The sequence below is a fragment of the Xenopus tropicalis genome, chromosome 10 (assembly GCF_000004195.4).
Source record: "Xenopus tropicalis strain Nigerian chromosome 10, UCB_Xtro_10.0, whole genome shotgun sequence".
In the NCBI taxonomy this organism is placed as follows: domain Eukaryota; kingdom Metazoa; phylum Chordata; class Amphibia; order Anura; family Pipidae; genus Xenopus; species Xenopus tropicalis.
The window spans coordinates 26,077,371-26,101,136 of NC_030686.2; the positions used below are offsets into that span (position 1 = coordinate 26,077,371).

At 42.7% G+C, this 23,766-nt stretch overlaps 1 protein-coding gene across 2 annotated transcripts in view; it reads left to right on the forward strand.

Moving 5' to 3' along the window:
• Positions 1 to 19,136: 19,136 nt before the first annotated feature.
• Positions 19,137 to 23,766, forward strand: part of LOC105945278 — a 42,585-nt gene continuing 37,955 nt past the window's right edge. For both annotated transcript variants that reach the window (XM_031894326.1, XM_031894327.1), the window contains exon 1: positions 19,137 to 19,216. The gene's annotated coding sequence lies outside the window, so the exon portion shown is untranslated. The remainder of the gene's footprint in view (positions 19,217 to 23,766) is intronic.

A 23,766-nucleotide genomic window follows, 5' to 3' on the forward strand; every position in this document is an offset into this window, starting at 1 on the left:
TTTGCCACCGATATGGGTTCGTGCAGCTTAGTTGGGATCAACTACAAAGTGCTATTTTATTATTACAGAGAAAAGGAATTCATTTTATTAATTAATATTATTTGCTTAAAATGCAGTGTATGGGAGATGGCCTTTCCCCAATTTAGAGCTTTCTGGATAACAGATTTCAGGATAAAGGATCCCATACCTGCCACATTAGTCAGTAAGTAATCCAATGGAGCCCATTCCGTGAGGAAGAGGCACCTGCCTAGGGGGCAAAGCAAGGGGGCGCCAGGCAGGTACCTCTCCTGCCTACCCCTAGTCAGCACTCCCATTCCTATGGGGGCGTATGTGCAGGGCCACTGGCAGTGAGGGTATATAGCATATACTTGGCATATTACTTTCTAAAAAAACACAATTTTGTTTGGGGCATACAGGACTTCATGACAATTCCATTACTGGTTGTTCTAGTCTGGCTGCACTTATTTTGCTTTGCAAATGTTCCCCAGCCTGACTTACTGCACAAACATTTTTTCATGAACATCGAATTGTGTGGCAAATTTTGCTGCCCACATTACTGTTACTGCTAATCCTGCCCCTTCTATTTGGCACAAACTCAGTTACCCGGTATGGGAGCTATTTGCATAGTAAGTGTTGATCAGTCATACAGTTAAAGTGCACTGCACTTACTGCTGGATGGTTTGGGTGCAGAAAAGGTGGCACTGCCAGTGGCATGGAGTTATGTATTATGAATTACATAATGCTGCTTGACGTCAGTGTGATTAATAGGGCAGAAAGATAAACATATAGGTAGGCCTTTTTTCCCAGAAAAGGTGGCAAGCAACCCTAGCTGTAAATTTCATGGAAAGAAAGTGATTTTCTCACTGGAAAAGTCAATATTTCGTACTTAAAGTGTCACCTTTAAGCATTGAGCCTTTGGGCCTATCAGTCGGTAATTAGTGATGAGCGAATCTGTCCCGTTTTGCCTAAAAATTTGCGAATGTTTCAAAAAATTTCGCTAAACGGCGAAAATGTTGCGCGTCAAAAACAAAATGTTGCTCGCAGCTATTATTTAGTCGCGCGGCTATTATTTTGTCACACGGCTATTCTATTGTCGCGTGGCTATTCTTTTGACGCCCGCGACAATTTTTGGACACACGGCGAATTTTTCCACGGCGAAATCCGTTTCACGAAACAATCCGTCAATGGCGAAACGCGGAAATTCACCGTGAATCCATGCCTGCCAAAACATTTCGCCCATCACTATCGGTAATCCTACGTATGGCACTTTTAGCCTCCCCAGACAAATATATCACTCTCCACCTATGGTTGTGGCACAGTATCTTGTATATTGGTGCTGCTAGAATAAACGTAGCAGATGCACACTAAAGAAGAAAGACAACAGCGCCACCTAGTGGCATCATGCAATAATACACTGCATATTCCGAATGCAAATGTGAATTTATGTTACAATTAAATATACTGCAACATAAAAGTAAAAAATAATTATCATCTCCATAAACATCTAGCTATCCATCTAGCAAGGAATTGACAAAGATTTAATAGTGCACTGAAAGGTTAAGTTTTGTGTTTACTGGAACCACTGGCCCTAGCCCAAACCCCATTATTCTACCTCCACCAAACTTTACTGTCAGCAGGTAGCATTCTACTGGCTCCTGCAAGCCTAGGCTCTGCCATTAGACTGCTAGAAAAGCATTCTGAGGGTCCAAAGTCCAATGGTGGTGACTTTTATACCATGTCAGCCAATGCTTGGCATTGCACATGGGAATGTTGGGTTAGATGCAGCTGTTTGACCATGGAAACCCATCTAAATACTTACCATTTCCGCAATGGGTGTGGCTTATTTAGTCAATTCAAGAGGGTGTCCGGATACTGGACATTTAATATATACACTTGTGGATAATAAACTTAGCAATGGCAGCAAGGAACCAAAAGATTTTGTCATGTATTAATAGAGGTATATTACCTGTATATAATTTTTAGGAGGAAAGGGTAAATCTTACCCTTTAAAAGGCACTTGTAAATGCCCATCTAGAATATGCAGTGCAGTTTTAGTCTTCAGTGCTAAAAGGGATATTACTGAATCTGAAAAAATCCAAAGAGGAACAATAAAGCAGATAAAGGGTATGGAAAGTGTCAGTTATGAGGAAATTAAAGGTACTATTTTAGGCAAAACTAAGTTTAGCATCCTGCATAAAACACCTTTATACATGTAGTTTAAAAAAAAAAAAAAAAGAGGATCCCATAGTAAGATGATAATCCTATAAGTACATTATGCACAAGACCACTTGTATCGTTTGGATGATACGTTGCTTTCTTGCTTATGTGCAAAAAGGGCGACATCTAGTGGAAAGATGGGTCAGTTAGCTATAACACATATTTAACCCTAGCCTGCAAAACCTACTATAGAAGGTGCAAAATTGAAACACTTCGCCATGTGTTTTTTACTCACAGTACAACATTGCTGGAGTTCCATTGTATTTGTGCCAAGGGCAGTTATGCACAATGATTAATACCAGTTAGTAAATGTGTTCATTAGTAGATACTGCTGCATCACAGAAGGGCACTATGTTGGATGGGATATATTTACATGCCCTTCAATTGCATCCAAGTTAAGTGGCATAATAATAATGAGTGCCTATAGACACATCATGAAACTGTTCCCTGAACATTATGCATCAAGGAAGTCACGACTGAGAAATTAGTACATGACACTAGTGTAGAAGAATACAGGTAGGCAGGGCTGTACTTGCCATATAGGCACCCAAAGTCCATAGCTAGCTTTAGGGGGCTGCACCTCTTGTGCCTCCCCTCTTGGAGGGCTGCATCATTCGAAAATAATGTTCAATTGTATTCTCTGTACTAATTTGAAAAATCACACATATTCAGCTGTTTTATGGGTAGCTATCTGTCATCCCTGGTAAAGTACTGCCTGGTGAAGTCATGGTTGCCCCATGGCTGGCAGACAAAGGCTAATCTTGCACTTTGCCTTTTAGCTACTAGTGAGCACTGTCTGACTGCAGGAGGGGATGAGTGGGTGCAGAAGACTTCACAAAGTGTGTGAAAAACAACTAAATCTCTTGAATCCAATGCCAGATTCCCTTATGCTGGCTACTGTGATACCCCCACCCAAGTTGCAACGGATCCCTGAACTTCCCACCTACCCTAGTTAAGTTGTTCAGCCCAGGGTTTTTTGCACATTTTATCAGCACATTAAGGCTTATTTACAACTGCCAGTGAAGTTGCAGTCACGCAAATTTCCCAGTTGTTCTCCTTGTACCCCCTGTGGTTGCCCTCTGCGTCACTCGGCCCTTCTTGCCTCCTGTTATGAATTGAGCACAGTTGCATCTATTGAGGCAGGGGAACCCTAGAGCTGACACCACTTCCAAACCAGTCATTAGCTCCAGGGTTCCCACAAGCACCAAAAGAATAGGGTGGGCACATCACCCTCACAGTGTATGCTGGAAATGATTCTAACATCAGTGCTATTACGTCCATTTTGCTTATTTTAAAGGGGTGGTTCACCTTTAGGTTGTAGTATTTTATACAATGGCCTGTTTGTAGCAACTTTTCAATTGGTCGTCAGATTTTATTTTAATTATTTGCCTTCATCTTCTGACTCTTAACATCTTTCAAAGGGGAGTCACTGACCCCAGCAGCCAAAAACTATTTCTCTGTGAGGCTATAATTTTTGTTCTTATTGTTTTTTTTGTTACCTATCTTTCTATTTAGGCCCACCTCAATTCATATTCCTGTCCCTCTTTAAAACCTCAGCCCAGCTGCAAGATTAAATTGGACCCTATCACCAGATAGCTGCTGAAATTCGAAACAGGACAGCTGCTGAACAAAAAGCTGAATAATTTAAAAACCACAAAATAATACAAAATGAAGACCATGTGAAAATAATCTCAGAACAGTACTGTCTACATCATTCTAGAAGCTTATTTAAAGGTAAACAACTCCTTTAAGGCACCATCCGCAATGGCATTAGGTGCATCTACCCTTGGTGACCAAAACGATGCTGGCATCAAAAAACTCTGCATTGTGGGTACATTTAAAAATGCACTTTGCTCACTGTATTTGTGGTCATAAATGACCCCTGCTATAATCCACACACACTGCCAATGGAGAGAACATGAAAGTACAGGTATAGGACCCATTATCAAAAATGCTCGGGACCAAGGGTATTCCAGATAAGGGGTCTTTCCGTAATTTGGATCTTCATACTTTAAGTATACTAAGAAATCAATAAAACATTAGTTAAACCCAACAGGATTATTTTACATCCAGTAAGGATTCATTATATCTTAGTACTGTTTTATTTTTACAGAGAAAAGGGAAATCAATTTTAAAAATCTGAATTATTTGATTAAAATGGAGTCTAAGGGAGACAGGCTTTGCGTAATTCGGAGCTTTCTGGATGTCCGGATAATGGATCCCATACCTGTATCAACACAAGGTGACATCTCCCCTGAAAACCTGTACATGAAATCCACGTTGGCAACCGCAGGAGTGTACATTGCCCAATGCCCCAGCACAAAGGCTCTCCATGTGTGCAGTTCAGTCTGGCCTCAGCGAGCTTATCACACGCAGCCCCCTAATATCAGACACTAATGTTCTAGTTCCGGCCAGTTCTCCGATGAATTAGCCCTCAGAAAGTTGTCCTGACGTGATATTTGCAGCATCGCCCAAGTGTCGCAACAATTTCACAGCGGGGCCCTGATGCAAAGCATTCACACAATTGCTGCGTGCGTACAGGAGCGGCTCAGTCAAGCATCACTTAATGAAAGCAGGCTTCTGATGGAGTCACGTGCGCTCCTCCAGCTCTTGGCCTGATGGTGCCGTGTCAGATTTACAGTGACCTTTCACAGCGACATGTCATTACCACCGTCATAATGATGTACATGTGTGTCCTTATGTACTTGCTCCGGCATTTATTTATACTTCAGTGGCGTCAGAGAGTTGTCCTGTTTTTTAGCATAAGGGACTGTTGAACAGATAGCCTAAGTGTGGCTCAGAGTAATGCCAATGGGGGATGATGGGAGCTGTAGTTCACTGACTAGAAAACAGTATTGCTCTGAAGTCGTTGGAGTTATTAATATGGTTCAATCTATATATCACCACAGTGGTTATATGTGATCAAGTTTATCTGCACTCTTAGCACTGCACTACCTGCCCCAAACTCAAGGGATTATGGGGGTTTACCCACAGGTTGGATTTGGGCCTATCAGTGCCCTCAGAGGTGGAGGCTGGGCAGGTGGTGGGCCAGCCTATCTACTTTCTGATCTTTCTGAGCTGTGAGGTGGGGTTTGTTTATATACTCACAAACGTCCCAACCCTCCAATGACATCAATGAAGTGGCTGGTTGAGTGCAGGTATATAAACTGGTTTAGTGGTTGGCCAGGTCGGGCTCAGATTGGGTAAAGGTGGGTTAAAGTTGGGCATGTTGAAAAATTGTTGACCTGTGCATCACCAGTTACTGGAGGGCAGCAATGGTCAATGTTTGTGTTTAGTTGGTAGCAGTGGAAGACTAACTATAAAAGATATAAACTCCATGGTTGCGGGGGACCCAGACCGCAGGGACTGCTTTCTCTTAAGTTGTATAGGTTTCTTCTCCATAGCTACTCTCCTACCTGAAAGCTGGTGGAAAGTGAGAAACATGAGTGGGCAGGTTGGCTGGTTGCTGGGGGGGGGCAGGTTTGGCTGTACACGCCAGGCGCCTTTGAAGATTTTGTAAAAGGGGACCTGCCGCCATGTAGTTACGCCCTGGCTGGTAGTTTCTCCTCCAAAAAACCAAAAAGATTCCTCCTTTTTCAGGGATCTTTGGCCATAACACAGTCCAGGGTGTGACAAGGCGGGGACAACAATGACGCATTTGGCACTGTCAAGACTTTCATTAACTGTAATGGTTCACTGCTAAAGCTTTTCACAAATCCTTTTTTACATGCTATTATTATGCATAGGAAGCTCTGAGCCCTGTACGGAAGCATGTAGCACACTGTATCTCACCTTAGGCCAGAGGATTGTACTCACAGGGATGAACCTCACACTTATTACTGCCTCTGGGTTATGTAGTTACATGGGAAAAGTGTTGCTGTATTTATCCCTGCAATGTAGCAATTTTAGGCTCCCACTTTTTTAACATTACACTCCTCTATATACCCATAATACACCACAACCCAGGTTTAAATGACCCAACAGTAAAAAATGCAGAGCCCAAAGTGTCCCAAGCAATGCTCTTGCAGAGCCCATAGGCCTGACTTTACAGAGCAGGTGGTTATGGTTGGGATTTATCAATCTGCAGCAGAAAGCCTATATTGCAGTGGTCCCCGGACTATGGGGCTGGCTTGGGGGTGGAAGGCTCAGACTGAAAGCTAGTTAGGGTCAGATTTGGAATAAATTCTTATTTGCTCTCCTACTTAATCATGAAAGCCTAACTTGAACGTTAATAAAAAAATTTTTGGGGTAAGCACTAGCTTAAAATAGCAAGTTTTGGACCCATTGGGCACCCTTACCAAATATTGGCCCTCCATGGGGGTTGAAACTGAAAAAAAAAACTACACTGCTACACTTTGAGGATCATTTATTGAATTTGTGTTGACAATAGTTGTTTCCCTTTAAAGGAGAAGGAAAGTCATTTCGGCATTTTACTGCCAATAGATTTGCCACATTAGTGCCACCTAGAACAATAGATTAATTCTACAGAAACCATTACCATACCTGAGTAAACAGCTTTAGAAGCTTTTTCCTTTTGCTTAAGATAGCAGCTGCCATTATAGGTAGCGTCCTTACTGCAGTCTAGCTGTTGTAGCTGAGATCACACATTTCTAAGGGAGGGGGGAAGGAGTTCTTAGCATTCTGGTGGGAGGGGAGAGCAGGAGAGAGCAGAGAACTGCGCAGACTCTGGCCCCTGGAATTCAGGCTGTTTCTGAGTCAGACACTGGAACATCATGTTTACAAAAAGAGACAAGAAACCCTGTGTTTCTTTTGATAGAGGACTCAGTGCAGCATTACTGTGAGTGCTTATTGCTGTATTTACATAGACCTTTCTGATAAAGCTTACTTAGTTTATACCTTTCCTTCTTCTTTAAAACAGAGTTTGTCAAACTTTTTTAGTACAAGTCAGCCTTTGGTCAGGACACCCCTTAGCTCATGAAATTAGTAGAGATATAGGCAAATATTGGTGCCATTATAGTCTTCCAGCCATAGTTTCAAAAATAACTAGGACAGTCCTACTCACCTGGCCATGAACATCTACTACGTCGCACCTCCCTTCAGTTTCTTTGCTTATAATGGAGTCTATGGGAGATGGTCTTCCCGTAATTCGGAGCTTTCTGGATAACGGGTTTCCGGATAACTGATCCCATACCTGTACCCCTTTCATTAAATAATTTGGGCCCAAGCTCTTTGATAAACTTGCCATGCAGTTAAGGTTTTTTGTTTTTGTTTTTTTTAATGTAGCCTGAATCCTGCCACTGATCCACATAATTTCCCCTAACATTATGCACAAAATCCAGTGTACTGCAGCACCAGCGAACAGTTTTAACCCTTGATTGCTCTGTGCTGTCTGGGACCAAATTATAACACCTTGAAAAAATCAACCAGAGACTTGTCCCGAATGAGAAAAACTGCCTTGACTGAATTTATTTTGTACTGTGGCTTTTTGCTTTCCCTAACAACTCTTCCAGTTTTCTGTTAAATATCCTGCCCGTAGCTATTATACATGTAACTTAGTGCCCAGGGGTTCCTGTAACTCAGTTATGTTACTTTTTATTTGGCAGCTGCATCCCTAATTTATGACCTGGCCACTAACAAAGTAGGGAACTACTAAGCAACTCTCCTTTACTGTGCTCCTATCTAACCCTCTTTGTTATCCACTGCTAAACAATTTGCAAAAATGCCCCCTTTTAGAAACTTTTCAACCTTTTCAGCCTTACCAAGCTGTTCAGTATGTAGCCTGCATACCCCAGCTTCCGTACCAATTTCTATTCCTGGAAAAGACAACTTTGGTGATGGTTCTATTTTTTCTCAGCCGCAATAACTTCCCTAATAAAGCTTCCAGGTGAGAAAATAACCCACCACTTGTAGAAGGTCATCTTTAGTGGCTATGGGGCTGGAGCCTGACTTAGCTTCAAAACACCAGTGAATGAAAGTTCTAAAGCATTCACAAAATGCACAAGATTTCTTACAACCCATGGGTAAACATCTGCCCCCAAACTCACTACCCTAAAAGGAAGCTATATGGGTGTTAAGGCAAGCAGAGTCTATATCATTTTTTTATTTCCTGCTATTTGTGTTTGCCAAGACAAGAGCTCGATTAAGTGACTAATATTGCACTGCACATCGTTCTTTGTAAATACTGTCATTAACAGAACTGCCTTTAAGGAATGATAAATGCTGTATTACTTGAAGTTTACCTGCCTCTTTATAGGTACCACCCTTTCTGGTGATATTACCAAATTTACAATTTGCACCCTTTCACATATGGACTTATTAAAAACCCAAACTCATAACCTCATTTTCTTCTAATTTCACTTAACTCTCTGCTATGCTAGGACTATGCATTCCACCATATGTAGTAAATGTGTCATACACAGTAGATATGTTCTTCATTAAATTGACCCCTGTGTTCCCTAATCTGTCTTGGCCAACTTCAGGATACACTATCATAACTAGGAGACCTGATTCAGTTGTATAATTTTGTACTGCCTGTCTGTCTGTCCCTATAATAATGAGGTCTGAGCTGCTTGTTGAGCTCTGGGGGCTGTGGGATATGTAATATGAATACATATGCATTATAATACACTTTAATAATTATGGCAGTGGCCCCTGCTATTCTTTGAGTGGGCTTTGCTGTGCCTGTGGGGTGTGTGGAGACCTTGGTGTATTACGGACAACCTTGCAGGTCCTACATACATCTCTCTGGTGTTGCTGTGCCCAATATCAGAGAACTATATGGTGTAGGGGCTTCAATCTATGTAAGTGCTGCGTGTGGGGCACCCATTTGGCCCATACTGTCCCTGTCCTGATTTGTAAAAGATGGCTAAATGCAAGGTGACTGGGCAGCAGAAACAGGAATGCAGGACAGAACACCAAGTCTGAGAGGAGATACTGCTGTGTTAGGGATTGGATTGGTGGGCTATAACAGGAATAAACTGTGTTCCTGGTGAGCTAATATAATCCGCTGCACACCTTGGCTGCCTTCTGTCCATCTTATTGGGAGTTGAAATGTAGCTGAGATTTGGAGCTGGGACCTCCTGATTACTGACTGCCCTTCCCTAACAACTGGGCCAGGAAGGCAGAAGTTAAAATGTAGCTCTGAACCTAAAACACAAAAGCAAATAAGTTATCTTGGCCCGTATATCCCATCTTCACCTTTTAAGCACCTGATAGCCCTCCCTTTTCACACCTATCTTGGGCCAGGAGGAGTGAGGGGGGCAGCTCCCTGGAGCATTCAGCACCCCCACCCCTTGGCAGTCAGTAACATTCAGTTACCAAGAACAATAGGCCTCATGGGCCTTCATTTCTGATCCACAATCACACAGAGAGATAAAGTTGATAATTATGACACATACAGCCTGTCAGCCAGGAGCTCACAGCCTCCCTACACACACACAAAATTTAAGGTGGCCATACATGTGGCAATAAAGAATGTGACTTTAAAGAGCAGTGGAGGACACAAGCAGCAATGGGGTCTGTTGGGGCCAGTATTGCAAATTTACCAGTAATGTGCTTGCTGGTAAATTTGTAATCCTATCGTTATGCCCTCAGTCCTCCACAATCACCTCTCACGGCTTCCCCACTATCCACCCAATAGCTCTGTAACTGCACAGCATCTCCATTCGATCCACCCCATTTGTCACAATCCTGCCCCCTTTTACATCAAAGCTCTGCCCTACCACATATGTCATCAGCCACCCATTTTTCCTGCCAGTCAGTATTGCCTAGGAGAAAAGGTGCCAGGATTACCATAATGCTCATGCATTTCTGCCCAAGGATTATATATACCACACCTCTAATGTTTGCAACAGTGGGACATTCACCAAATTTCTCTAGTGCATCCTAAGGGCTGTGACACACAGGGAGATTAGTTGCCGCTCCCTGATATGCCTTCCCACCGCCTAGAATGTAAATCGCCGGTGGGATGGCGCCGCGATTTGCCTTGAGAGGAAACTTCCGCGACTTTGGCAAATCGCGGCGCCGCATATGCCATCCCACCGGCAATTTACATTCTAACTAGTGGGATGGCATTTGGGGGAGATTAGCCGCCCGCTACAAGGGAGATTTGTTGCATGGCCACTAATCTCCCCGTGTGTCACAGCCCTAAGGGGAGTGCATTTGAGTGGCCAAGGGGAAAGGTTTGTAAAAAGTGGAGAGTCCCTTAAAAGGGACCCAGCAATTTGCCATGCTACTGATCAAGAGACCTCAGTTTTAAGTGAAATGTTCTTGAGAAAATCTACTGTTACTGAGACATCTAAGCAGGTGCAGTTCTCTTTTCCCAGCACCGAACGCTCAGCGCCACACAGGAATCCCAGGAAGATATTAGGTGTGAAAGGAAATTCAGAGTAATGCCAAAACAGTTCATTTTATTATAGCCGAGCGCTGAAGGGGGACACAAATAAAATGCTACAGGAAATAGTTTGCATTTTGTTACCTTTTTTTAAGAAATAGTAAAACCTGTTAGACTCACCATGTTCCGTTTATGAAAGCATTAAATCAAACCTATATGTGCAATAAAACTGTGTGCCTAGTGAAGCTGCAATTTTGTTTGTTCCTTGTTTTTATAATGAATCTACTTCATTTAGTAGCATAATTTCCTGTTCCTTGCCTAAGTCCTCATCTTTTCCATTAGTATATTCAATATGTTCCACAACTGACCAGGGAACCTTTGCAGCCACTAAGGTTCCCACAAACTGACCTACCTCTACTCCCTATTACCCCAACTGCCATCCACAATGCTAACCTCCTCTATGAGGCCAAAGATGACCTTACTACCTAACCTAGCTGACTCTCACCTCTGAGGCAAACTGTTGGAGGACTAACCTGCCCGTAACTAACCTAACCAAGGATTCTCCATTTGGGTCTGGGGAAGCACCTGCTTTATAGACCTGTGATGTCTACTTGATGTTACTTGATATTACTTAGACCAAGCTTTTCCTCACTTCCAACCTTCCTTTATAAGTTACAGGGCCTTGCCTTGAACCTCCCCCGTGTTAGAAACATCTAAGAGCTATTCATTACTAAGGCTAGGTTGCTTCCATCTAGCGACTTAACTGCAAATTTCACCTTAACCATAACGTATAAAAAATGTAGTTGACTCTTTTACAAGCTTGTTTGCAAGTAACCACTAAGATGACCCTAAAATTAAGCATTGGGAGGGGATGGATTTGGTGATGTGTTGGACACCTGGAATCATAGCGGAGTGGCAATTAACTCCTTTAGATTAGCTAAGGAAGGCCTAACTAAAGTATAGAGTACAGGCAGAATTTCTAAATTAATCTCAAAGGATTTTTAATAGCGTGTAAACCACATGTAGAACGTAAGCCTCAATTCTAATGTTCAGTCCATGTACATACATGTAACTACAATCCAAAAATTGATTCATTGTCCATGCATTCCTTGCCATGGACAGTGCATGCTAAGACGAGAATTCCCACAGAGTTGAAAAGTATAGCTGTAAGAAAGAACCTCTAATCAGTCAACTATACAGTATAAGTAATAAGTAACCATAGCTCCAGATAGATTCAGCTGTGGCCCTTAAGCACTTCTTATCTACATACTTCATTGACTGTGGTGCTGTCTTGTAGTGTCCTTTTTAGCTTTACAAATACAGAGAAGTACTTTAGTTCTATTAATTGTAAACACTATTAATAACATTGTAATACCCAGTGTAACACCCAGTGCCCTTACTGGTCATCTCCCCTTACACTCTCAATGATACTGGAAAGGTCAGGTCACATGACTTGTCACACACCAAGATTTTGGTTGTCCCTTTATTAAACAATGAGGTGCCAACATTTTCAAATCATAAGCCAAAAACAAAAATTGTGGAGTGAGTAGACCTTGAGGAAACCCCAACTAATACTGCTCAGTTAGACTTTGTGTTTCACAAACAGCATTAGGTAGAATATTTAAAGAAGAAGTCAACCTTCTTACTTCTTTAATTTACATCCCAGGAAATCTAATATGAACAAGTCCATAAATTTCATTTATTGATCCATGTAAAATAAGTCTGGAATTCCTAGGTACTGCCAACAGGGTCACTATAAATAGAAACACAGTTATTGCATCAAGAGCTTATTTAATAGAAAACATAAACCATAATCAAAATATGCTGTCCATCTTATAAGGGAAAATAAGAAAATCTACCACTGTTATGTAGTAGAACATTGCATTTCTAAAAAACAGAGCAATTAAAATGTAATTTAAATATATTATATATTTTGTATTCGGGTAAAGTGGGTTTCATCTTTATGTCCAGACATCTTCCCACTGGAGGAGTTGGTATTTAATGCCACTCTCTAGAAGTTTGTTTAGCTATCTTAGTTGGAAGATGCTATGGCTGGTTCATCCTCAGCTGCTTTCCTGCTCCCACAGTTGCATCTCCTGCTGTAACTGCAAAGAAGAAGTTCTCTACTTGCAATGGCGAATGAGAGCTGAAGGACCAAGTCTTGTATTGTAAAGAAAGTTCAAACTGGCAGGGCACAATAGAGTTTGGCCAGATTAAGCCATAGCTCTGTGTGTGTGGGGGGGAGGGGGTCATAAAAGGCAATTTTGACAAAACGTTTTGAAGTTTCATCAAATCAAGTTGATAATTTGGTCTGCTGATTTCACATATTAACTCCTGTGGGGAACCAGCCAATCCAGGGGCCACATCTTATTCTTTTGAGAGTAATTTGCTCATTCCCGTCACATAAGCTGCTAATGAACTCCATAGGTGAAAAAAATAGATGCCTAGTGAAGTATGACAGGTTTGGAGTGGGAGTCAAAAAAGGCCCTGACATTCCAAGTACAGAGGCACAAACAGCCTCCACCAGCCAAATAAATAGTGACTGTCTATGGCATCTTACAGCAGCCCCACTGGCATTTGCCAGAATCGACAGATTGCTAGTCTGGGCCTGAAGCATGATTTCTGTGTCCTTCTACTAAGGCCATACATATGGAGACTTTCTTACCCCTGTTTAAATGCCAAGAAGAGATTATTCTGTGTGTGACTTGTAGGATTCATTCTATTTAAAGTAGATTGTATTCTGCACCTTTTAAAAGGTGCACTACCTAGCTCAATTTACTATATTGAGTAACCAATCAGAATGAACCTGTGCAGGTCTATACTGCAATTCAACAGGCTATGGAAAGAACCTGAGATGGAACCAGAGTGGAAGAGAACCAGAGATACAGTAAACTGTGTAAATAAGACTGCGATCAGACTCAGGGGCAGATTTATTATGCTGTGTAAAAAATGGCTACAAAATTTGGCACACATGGCCATGCTTCGCCATGTAAAAAACACTTTACGCTGTAAAATCAGCTTAATTTTTTTCTTACACCAGTACAGGTATGGTATCCCTTATCTGGAAACCCGTTATCCAGAAAGCTCTGAATTACAGAAAGGCCATCTCCTATAGACTCCATTTTAATCAAATAATTCAGAATTTTAAAACTGATTTCCTTTTTCTCTGTAATAATAAAACAGTACCTTGTAATTGATCCCAACTAAGATATAAATAATCCTTATTGGGGGCAGAACAATCCTATTGGGTTTGGAGATCCAAATTATGGAAAGACCCCTTATCCGGAATACCCTTGGTCCCGAGCATTCTGGATAACGGGTCCTATACCTGTACTTGAATAAAATAACGGTGTAAAATCTGACATTCGTTTGCTGAACTTCTCCGTGTATTTTACGCAGCTTTGTAAACCGTTTTTTGATGAATTGCAATTTAAACGGCATAATAAATAAGCCCCTATGGGTAGCAGTAAAAACTCATCACATCCTCATAAAAATGAGTGGGTGTTATTTTTATATGATCGGTAAAGCCCACCAAACCTAATGAAGTTGCATGGCAATCTGTAGCGTGAGTGAGACCTCACCCGGGCAGGTGATTCCTGAGTTTGCTTCATAGGATCATGGGGATATGTGCTAGACCAGTGCTGTCCAACTTCTGCGGTGCCGAGGGCCGGAATTTCTCTTGCATACATGGTGGAGGGCCGCTAATGGAAGCCAGTTTTGGCCACTCCCCCATTTTAAACCACACCCACTTCAAACCACACCCATTTTATCTCAATGGTCGCTACAGGTATATCAACCATCATTCATATGTTAAAGAATTATATTATGTCATATTAAGACACACCCTTACATCCATATGCCTCCTCCTCCCCTGTGGATAGCACAGAAACCCCCAGCATATATTTACTCACCTTAGGGACCATTTAATGGCTATTTCCAACTGCTAACAAACTCTCAGAACAAACCCCTGCCAGGTTCACCTCCCACAGGCAGCATAGGGTAGGCAGAGTATGGCACACACAGGCAGCACTCTGCCTGTCCTATGCTGCCTGTGTGTGCCACACTCTGCCTGTCCTATGCTGCCTGTGTGTGCCATACTCTGCCTGTCCTATGCTGCCTGTGGGTGCCATACTCTGCCTGCCCTATGCTGCCTGTGTGTGCCATACTCTGCCTGTCCTATGCTGCCTGTGGGTGCCATACTCTGCCTGCCCTATGCTGCCTGTGTGTGCCATACTCTGCCTGTCCTATGCTGCCTGTGGGTGCCATACCCTCCCTGCCCTATGCTGCCTATGTGCCATACTCTGCCTACCCTATGCTGCCTATACACAGGCAGCATAGGCCAGGCAGTACATACAATGTCTGAGGTGTGAAGAGGTGAACAATGTGGGTGATTACAGCCTGAGCCTGAGGTGTGAACACTGCAGGGGGTGAACAATGCAGAGATTAAAAGGTGTGAACAACACAGGGGATTACATTTTTAAACAATACAGAGGGATTACAGCCTGAGGTGAGAACCATGCAGGGGGGCAGTTAATCTCAGTACTGATACCATTTAAAGCTAACACAAAGTTAAGCCATCAAAGCAGCCAGACAGGTGGGGGGCCACACAGAGGGGGGTCGAGGGCCGCATGCGGCCCGCGGGCCGCCAGTTGGACAGCACTGTGCTAGACAGTTACTCATTGCTTTGTTTATCATGGCTAGAAAATAGACATTTTAAACAAGGAGGCACTATGATTGAGACTTACCCACTTGTTGATGCTACAAGAAGCCAACAGTGGCTAAGGTGGTGTTGGCATGGAAGCCCATGAGATAGAAATCACAGACAGACGTAACAATGGATAAAGGTACATTTTCCTTCAACCAGTATGTTGGCAAATTGCATTTACATGCAAGGCTAAATGGACAAGCAACTTGGAATCAGTTGAGTACAGATATCAAGGATAATCCATCAAGAACTTCACAGGGGGAGATACATGCCAATGTTTTCTTTATACTGGATATAACTAATGTCAGCACCTCTTATTTTTTGGCATTAAAATACGTTTAAATGAGGTCTAATATAAAATTACATGTAGATGTTCAAAAAAAAGTCTTACAAGACAGGAAAAATATAATTATAATTTTTTGTGCCTTTCCAAAAAAAATCCCCAAATTATTCTAATTTTCCAGAGAGAGTAAAAATATTTCTTAGACACATGATGTTCTAACAAAAACAGGAAAAACATAATTAGAACTTTTTTTCTGAATGTGGATTTCCAGAAAAAGAAATCCCCAAATTATTTTAATGTTCTCTCGGTCCCTCACATCTCTAGGCTTCAGCTTAGGAAAAGGAAACACGGTTAATGTGCAGTGAGCCTCATTTAGACACAGTGTTGATCTGCTTTTACGCAGAATTGGGCCTGATTAGCCAAAGCATTGGCAAAGACCTGACATTTTTTTATGGTTAGGCACTGGTACAAGGCTTTTATTAGTAGGGAATTTTGCAACACCAGCAACTTGATTGATACATTAGCCCAGCGAGCTTTGTCTTGCATAACCAACTGGCCACAAGCCACCGTGCTTTGATTAATTGCCTACTTGAATTGAAAAAAATGTCCAGCTGTGCGGCTTTTGCTATTAAATTGCTGGAGTAATTCAGCGCATCCAACCATCTGATGCTGCAGCAGTGTGGAAGGTTGCTAATTTTATGTATATAGAGTAGTCAGTTTTATATAGTTTCCTCTTTATCCTGCACAAGGTACATCTGAACTTTGTCAAAGAGGGGAACTGACTCCTTAAGGAAAAATTGCAACTGGATAGGGCCCTGGATCAACACGGGGCTAAAACAACACCCATCCATTTCTTGAAACTATCCACTGTATCCTCCAGTAAAACTAATTCAAAAGGGAGGGAATCCTCAGAGGGCTGAAGGGTATAGGAGTATCAAGAGACCTATACAGCTTCCATCTAAACTCAATATATGTATTTGAAACCTCCAAAGATTTTGGGCACTGAGCAGGCTAAAAATACTTTGCTGCGGAGCCTGGTAAATTGTCATATGTAACTAGCTAATGAATGTTATATTCTTGTGCAATTTAGGGTCAGCAGCAGCAGTTCACAACGACAGGTGTTCTCTGTTTATGCCATTGTCTGCTGGCATCAAATACATTTTTCTAGCCGTGAATATCCAAAAAACACTGGACCCAACGAGTTCCATGCTTACATTTACAGGGCCCCACGGCTTTCTAGAGAAGCACCACTGATCAAAATCTTTGCAGAAATGATTTGTTTCACAGACTTGCTAAAAATATGAAAATCAATATTTCTTAGAACCTAAGCTTCTGGATCTGCTATTTCTATTGCTACACCCCTGGACAGGACCGCCATCAGGGGGGACAGTGCTGGGGGGGAGCTGGAGGAAGCAGGAGGACACTGGGGGGGAGCAGGAGAATGCAGAGGGAGCTGGAGGAAAAAGGAGAATTCTGGGGGGAGCAGGGGGAGCCGAGGATGCTGAGGGGGGAGCCGGAGGATGCTGAGGGGGGAGCCGGAGGATGCTGGGGGAGCCAGATGAAGCAGGAGGATGCTGGGGGGGAGCCTGAGGAAGCAAGAGGGAGCGTGAGGAAGCAGTGGGGGAGCAGGAAGCAAGAGGACACTGGGGGGGGAGCAGGAGGACGCAAGGGGGAGCTGGAGGACAAAGGAGGGAGGGGGAGGAAGTAGTGGGGGAGCGGGAAGCAGCAGGGAGTGGGCCTTAGTATGAGGACACTGGGGGAGGACCCCCAATGTTTTAGGGGGCCCTGGGCTGTCTAGCAATGTTTTAGGGAGTCCCTGCCCTGGCACTAATGCAAAACTTAACCCCTGGCTACCAATGTTTTAGGGGGCCATGGCTACCAATGTTTTAGGGGACCCTGGCTGCCAATGTCTGTGTGTCCTTGATGGGAGGAGTCACTGGGGGAGGGGCCATTGGGGGAGGGGGGCCCAGAAAATTTTGTTGTGAGGGGCCCTGTAATTTCTGATGGCGGCCCTGCCCCTGGGTCCACCCTCCTAAAGTCTAAATGTAGTATAACTCAAACTGCAGAGAAATGGCCCTATATAATTACATTATAGCCACCCATCTTGCAGTGCTGGGGAATAGGTGTGATACAAGCCATTCTGCCCATCAGCTTGGTGGCCCTGCATGTGGTGCATACTGATTCAGGCTCACATAAAGAAACCAAAACACAGCCAGGGTACACATCTTATTGTTCCTGACTCATGGATAGAAGGTTAGGGGGAATTTAAGCAACAGTCAGAATGCTGATTTAGAAAATACTCGGGCCCAGCTGTGACTCTACAAACATAGTGGTGACCAAACATGGAGTTGCCTCCTGTCACTTCTTATTATGGACAAACAGAATCTCCACAGTATGACAATATTGTGCATAATATGGAGTGGGATTTCTTCACAATGTATCTCTGCCAAGAAACTTGCTGCTTCTCAACTGACCAATCTCCTGGTGTGACAGCAAGTGTTTGAAGCTTAAGTGGTTTGCCAAAGATTTTAGATTGAAAATGACTCCTTAGAATTCAGTATGACTTTCCTGTGGCTCTCCAACACTTTTATATTTGAATGTCTCAGAATTTGCTTCATAGCACTTCATAAGGGCTGGGACCCCCTATTGTGTGCAGTCAGGTATGGAATGAAAGGCATACTTTTGAATATATTACCTGTTGCAGAATCTTTTACCAATCTTTTAACAACATCATTTTACAGTCTCATGTCCTTATTATGCAATACAGTACCATGGATGTAAAAGTGCCAGAGCAGATTTGTGCCCAACCCATGTACATGCAGCTGGAGGAGCACTATCTGGCAAGGTAGGCTTCATTAATTTAAGAGATCCAGGAAACAAACCAGCCTGCGAGCAGCTATTGAATCCCAAACATCCTGGACTATTCTCAAACTCAAACACATTCTGAAGTTTAGAATGGCCACAAACCATAAACATGTGCTCTTTAATTGGGTAGTTGGAGTACATTGCTGAAAGGGCCCCTTTATTGACCACAATGACAGATTATATGCCACAGGTGCCAGCAACATTAAAACAGATTTCCAGAAAAATAAAGGCTATAAAAATAAACAAATCAAATGTTTGTATTTCATATTTGATAGTAGGTTACTAGCAGGTTTATTTTGACTAAGTATGGCACATGTACAATGAAGGGTGAATTAGAGAGGGCTATGCTGTTGCTGCACTGCTTATAGTAGTATAGTACTTAGACCAATGGCAGATAAGGGGATTTGTCACCCACCTGGAAAAATGCCTAACAAGGCAATTTAACTTTGTAACACTTGATCACCGCATGTAAAGTGTTCCAGCGTTATAAAGGTAAAAATTGGCATATGTAAGTTACGAGTTTTGTTGCCTGTGTACTGTGTAGATTCACTGATGGTGATGTATTTCCTTGTGTGTCCTTACTCTTATTTGCTGGTCTTTTGGGCTACTGGCCAGGACTTATCTAGGTGGAATTATAAATTTGGTAAATTTAGCAGCTTACAGCTTTGGCACTACTCCCTGCCACTTAGAACTCAAGGAAGTGTCAATTCATGCATTCAGCCCGGGGAGCAGTAGTTGGCATAATGTGTGAGGTTACATTATTTAATTATTATTTACAGGGTCGGAAAGTCCAGACCCAGTTCCCAAAGGGATCTCCCCGATCTGCCGGTCTCCCTCCCCCAATGCGCTGAAGGTAAGTTTCACTTACATGCAATCGGGGGAGGAGTTCAGTCGGGTGGTGGGGGCCCCTGGGGGGTGGTTTGAAGGCTGCTGCGGGGGCCCGTTGGGGGTGCAGGATCCCCTGATGCCCCCCAGTCCAACCCTGATTATTTATGATTAAAGCTGTGGTCTTCATCCCAATGTTACATGTGTGTATTATTTTTTGTGGATGGGTCTTGTAAGAGTAAAACTACACTGGCATCTAATTATGTCTTTGCCCAGCTAAACATTATGTACAATACAGGTTCATCCATAACTGTTTGCCTTGCCTACTAAAATGTACAATTTAGCTGTAGCTGTCTGGCTGGCTTTCCCGGGTGACCATAATATACAGTGCAGTTGGGGTTGTGTGCTTCTATAATTGCTTCAGTTGTGGGCTTCTATAACTCCTGTCCCTCCTAATATGATGTATAGTGCAGGAGTGGCTGTGCACCACTATAACTGCCTTGCCCTGGAGTCTGCAATGCATGCTGCAACTATGACTGTGCACCCCCTATATCTACTGTGTCTGACTGTTCAGTATAATACAAGGCAAGGAGCAGAAAGGATCATCTCTGTCCCCTCCAGGTGTCTGGTGCTGCAACTAAAATAATGGCTACATACAGTATGACATGGAATAGTCCAAAAAAGTACTAAAATATTATCTAATGATGTCGATAGAACCTAACAGTGCCTAGTGATAAAAGCTCATCAGATGTTCTTTTGCAAACAACGGGGTCTCTGAATATTTAATGACTTGTTTGCAACAGAGATGAGGGCCAAATGAGAAGACATAATTATCAGTGATATGCTGGAAACCATGGAGATTCCTATGTAAGGCAAATAGTGAAGACACAACCTGGAGAATAATGGGCAGTTTAGTCCCTGACACATTGTATAGCACCAGGAAACCTTATAGATAATTGTTATAGCACGCCTACGTGTGTCAAGTGTTTTTACAAGCATTTAATTTTTTTAATACATTTGGTCTTGATGCTGCCTGTGCCAAGAAGCCTACAGAGGGGCATAAAAAACCAAATGGAATTTTGTAGAACTTTGCTAATAAAAATCTTTCACAAAAATAGGGAAAATAATTACTTGACTATATTTAGAAGTAGGGTTTACATTTACTGTATTGTTTTATAAAGTTTCATTAAAATGTATAAGTGCAGGCCATGGTGTCAGTAAGCTACAGGAAAGCAAAGTAACCCCCATCCTTTACAAAGCTCTGGTAAGATCCCATCTAGCATATGGTCTTCAGAAAGAACAACTAAGATGATAAAGTGAGAAGAAAGGTTTTAGCCTGGGGAAAAGCTGCTAAGGAGAATATGATAGCTAGGGTGAAGAAACATGGAGCCACTAGTAGCATCTAGCTACAAAAATAGACAAAACTAGCATCTAGCTACATAAATAGACAATGCTGGTCATTTACTCATAATGCCTCTACGTGTGTTTTAGCAGAGGAAATTCTCAGTATTGTCTATTGCAGGGGATTTTCTGGTGTTTAGTATCCAAGAAAAAGTAGCTGCTACTAAGTAACTCTTTCTTCACTCTAAGGGCAGTGGTACACGGGGAAATTAGTCGCCCCGCGACAAATCTTCATTACCATGGGCGACTAATCTCCCTGCAATGCCATCCCACCGGCAAGAATGTAAATCACCGGTGCTCTAAAGGGGACAAGGGCTTCCACTGGCATAGAATAAGGTGTTTCAAGGTGCAAAAAGGGTTATTTATATTGATAGCTTTGGAACGTGTTATCTTCTCTGTTATTTCTAAAATCATACCACACCCAAGTAAAACTCTGATCTCTCTTGACTACAATACCAAGACACCAAGAATGGTAAAATACTTACTTGGCTTTACCATTTCTCCTCAAGATATCATGGTTTTTCTCATCAAAAAAAATACATAGGGGCCCATTCATGAAAGTACGATTTTTCATTTTCAGAAAAAATCGTATTTTTTCTAATTTTAAGAACTTTGCGTAATGACTACAATAATATCGTTAAAATTACGCGACTTTTTCGCGTTTTGCATAACTTTGCACGAAAAAGTCGTATTTTTCACAATGACTACGAACATTTCGGATTTCATTCAAGCTTCGGTATCTTTTGGCCAGGTTGGAGCTGCAGAGTGCCATTGAGCCCTATGGGAGGCTTTCCTTGGGCCGGGTTGGAGCTGCAGAGTGCCATTGAGTCCTATGGGAGACTTTCCTTGGGCCAGGTTGGAGCTGCAGAGTGCCATTGATTCCTATGGGAGACTTTCCTTGGGCCGGGTTGGAGCTGCAGAGTGCCATTGAGCCCTATGGGAGACTTTCCTTGGGCCGGGTTGGAGCTGCAGAGTGCCATTGAGCCCTATGGGAGACTTTCCTTGGGCCAGGTTGGAGCTGCAGAGTGCCATTGAGCCCTATGGGAGACTTTCCTTGGGCCGGGTTGGAGCTGCAGAGTGCCACTGAGCCCTATGGGAGACTTTCCTTGGGCCAGGTTGGAGCTGCAGAGTGCCATTGATTCCTATGGGAGACTTTCCTTGGGCCGGGTTGGAGCTGCAGAGTGCCATTGAGCCCTATGGGAGACTTTCCTTGGGCCGGGTTGGAGCTGCAGAGTGCCATTGAGCCCTATGGGAGACTTTCCTTGGGCCAGGTTGGAGCTGCAGAGTGCCATTGAGCCCTATGGGAGACTTTCCTTGGGCCAGGTTGGAGCTGCAGAGTGCCATTGAGCCCTATGGGAGACTTTCCTTGGGCCGGGTTGGAGCTGCAGAGTGCCATTGAGCCCTATGGGAGACTTTCCTTGGGCCGGGTTGGAGCTGCAGAGTGCCATTGAGCCCTATGGGAGACTTTCCTTGGGCCGGGTTGGAGCTGCAGAGTGCCATTGAGCCCTATGGGAGACTTTCCTTGGGCCGGGTTGGAGCTGCAGAGTGCCATTGAGCCCTATGGGAGACTTTCCTTGGGCCGGGTTGGAGCTGCAGAGTGCCATTGAGCCCTATGGGAGACTTTCCTTGGGCCAGGTTGGAGCTGCAGAGTGCCATTGAGCCCTATGGGAGACTTTCCTTGGGCCAGGTTGGAGCTGCGGAGTTCCATTGAGTCCTATGGGAGGCTTCCAAAATCATGCATTGAAGTTTCAAAGTCAGAAAGGTTTTCATGCCGTTTATGATCATATGTTTATGATCGGATACTTTCGGATATTATTCAGATATTTTCGCGCAATTCACACACATCAGAAATACTCTTTTTACTACGCTTTTAACAATCCAAAATTCGTGGTTTCATGAATGGACCCCATAATGTAGTCTTTCTTTAAAGAGACACAGTGAGATTGTTAATTAAGTTCTTTAATTCTTCATCTGACATAATTATAAACATAAAAATTGAAACAAAATCCTATTCAGATGTATAAGCTTGTTAGATGAGCACTTGTACAGGCAGTTGCCTATCTCTCCCTCTTACATGCATGCTGCTTCTATAAACTCCCTCACAAAGTATTTGAGAATGAAAGACATTTCCATCAAGGTTAGTCATTTGTCCATGAAAATCGTGCCTAGAGGGAGCAAACTTCATTACAAAAGTCCAGTCGGACCAGTCCCTGGAACAATTTGTGTATTGTTGTAAAACCTTCAAACCCACTTCTTGAAGCTATCTAATGTCAGATTATAATACATCAATGCAAGGATTAATGCTTCATTGGTGATTGCAAAAGTAATCCTGGGAAATGTAATGTCAGTGTTGTACGGGTATGGGATCCAGAATCCCGTTATCCAGAAAGTTACAAATAACAGGAAGGCCATTATAAGCAAATTTTTAAAACTCATTTCCTTTTTCTCTGTAGTAATAAAACAGTACCTTGTACTTGATCCCAACTAAGCTTTAAATAATCATTATTTGAGGTAAAACAATCCTATTGGATTTAATTAATGTTTAGATGATTTTTAGTAGACTTAAGGTATGGAGATCCAAATTATGGAAAGATCTCTTATCCAGAAAAGCCCAGGTCTTAAGCATTCTGGATAACAAGTCCCATACCTGTATAGTTTACACAGATTACTGGCTGAGTGCTAGGCCTATGCTATTGCTGGCCATGATTGTGTTCATATTCTGGCTTGGCAGTGGCAATCATTCATCACAAACAGATATAAACCAGTGACAGTTATGTAGTAACAGTAACCAAAAGCAACTACTCAGCATTTACTTTTTTATACTGGTCTAAAGCAATATTTATGTAGCCCTATTTTGCTACTAAAAGGAAAAAGAAAATTCTGCCCTGATTTTTGTCTCAACAGAAGTCCTGTGCCTGTGCTATATGGGAGCAATAGCAGTATTGGGGAGCTCAACCCTCTGTTAACTTACCCAAACGGATATCAGAACCTCACATTGTATGGGGGTCAATATCCAACAGCAAAAAAATCCAGTAGCACACTGAAGATGCAAGCCGTGAAAAAATTATGTTTTATTTGCCCAAGTACATATAAACAAGCAAAGAGCAACGTTTCGGGACCCTCCGGACCCTTTCTCAAGCATATATGTGCTATATGGGAGAGCAGGTTTACTATAAA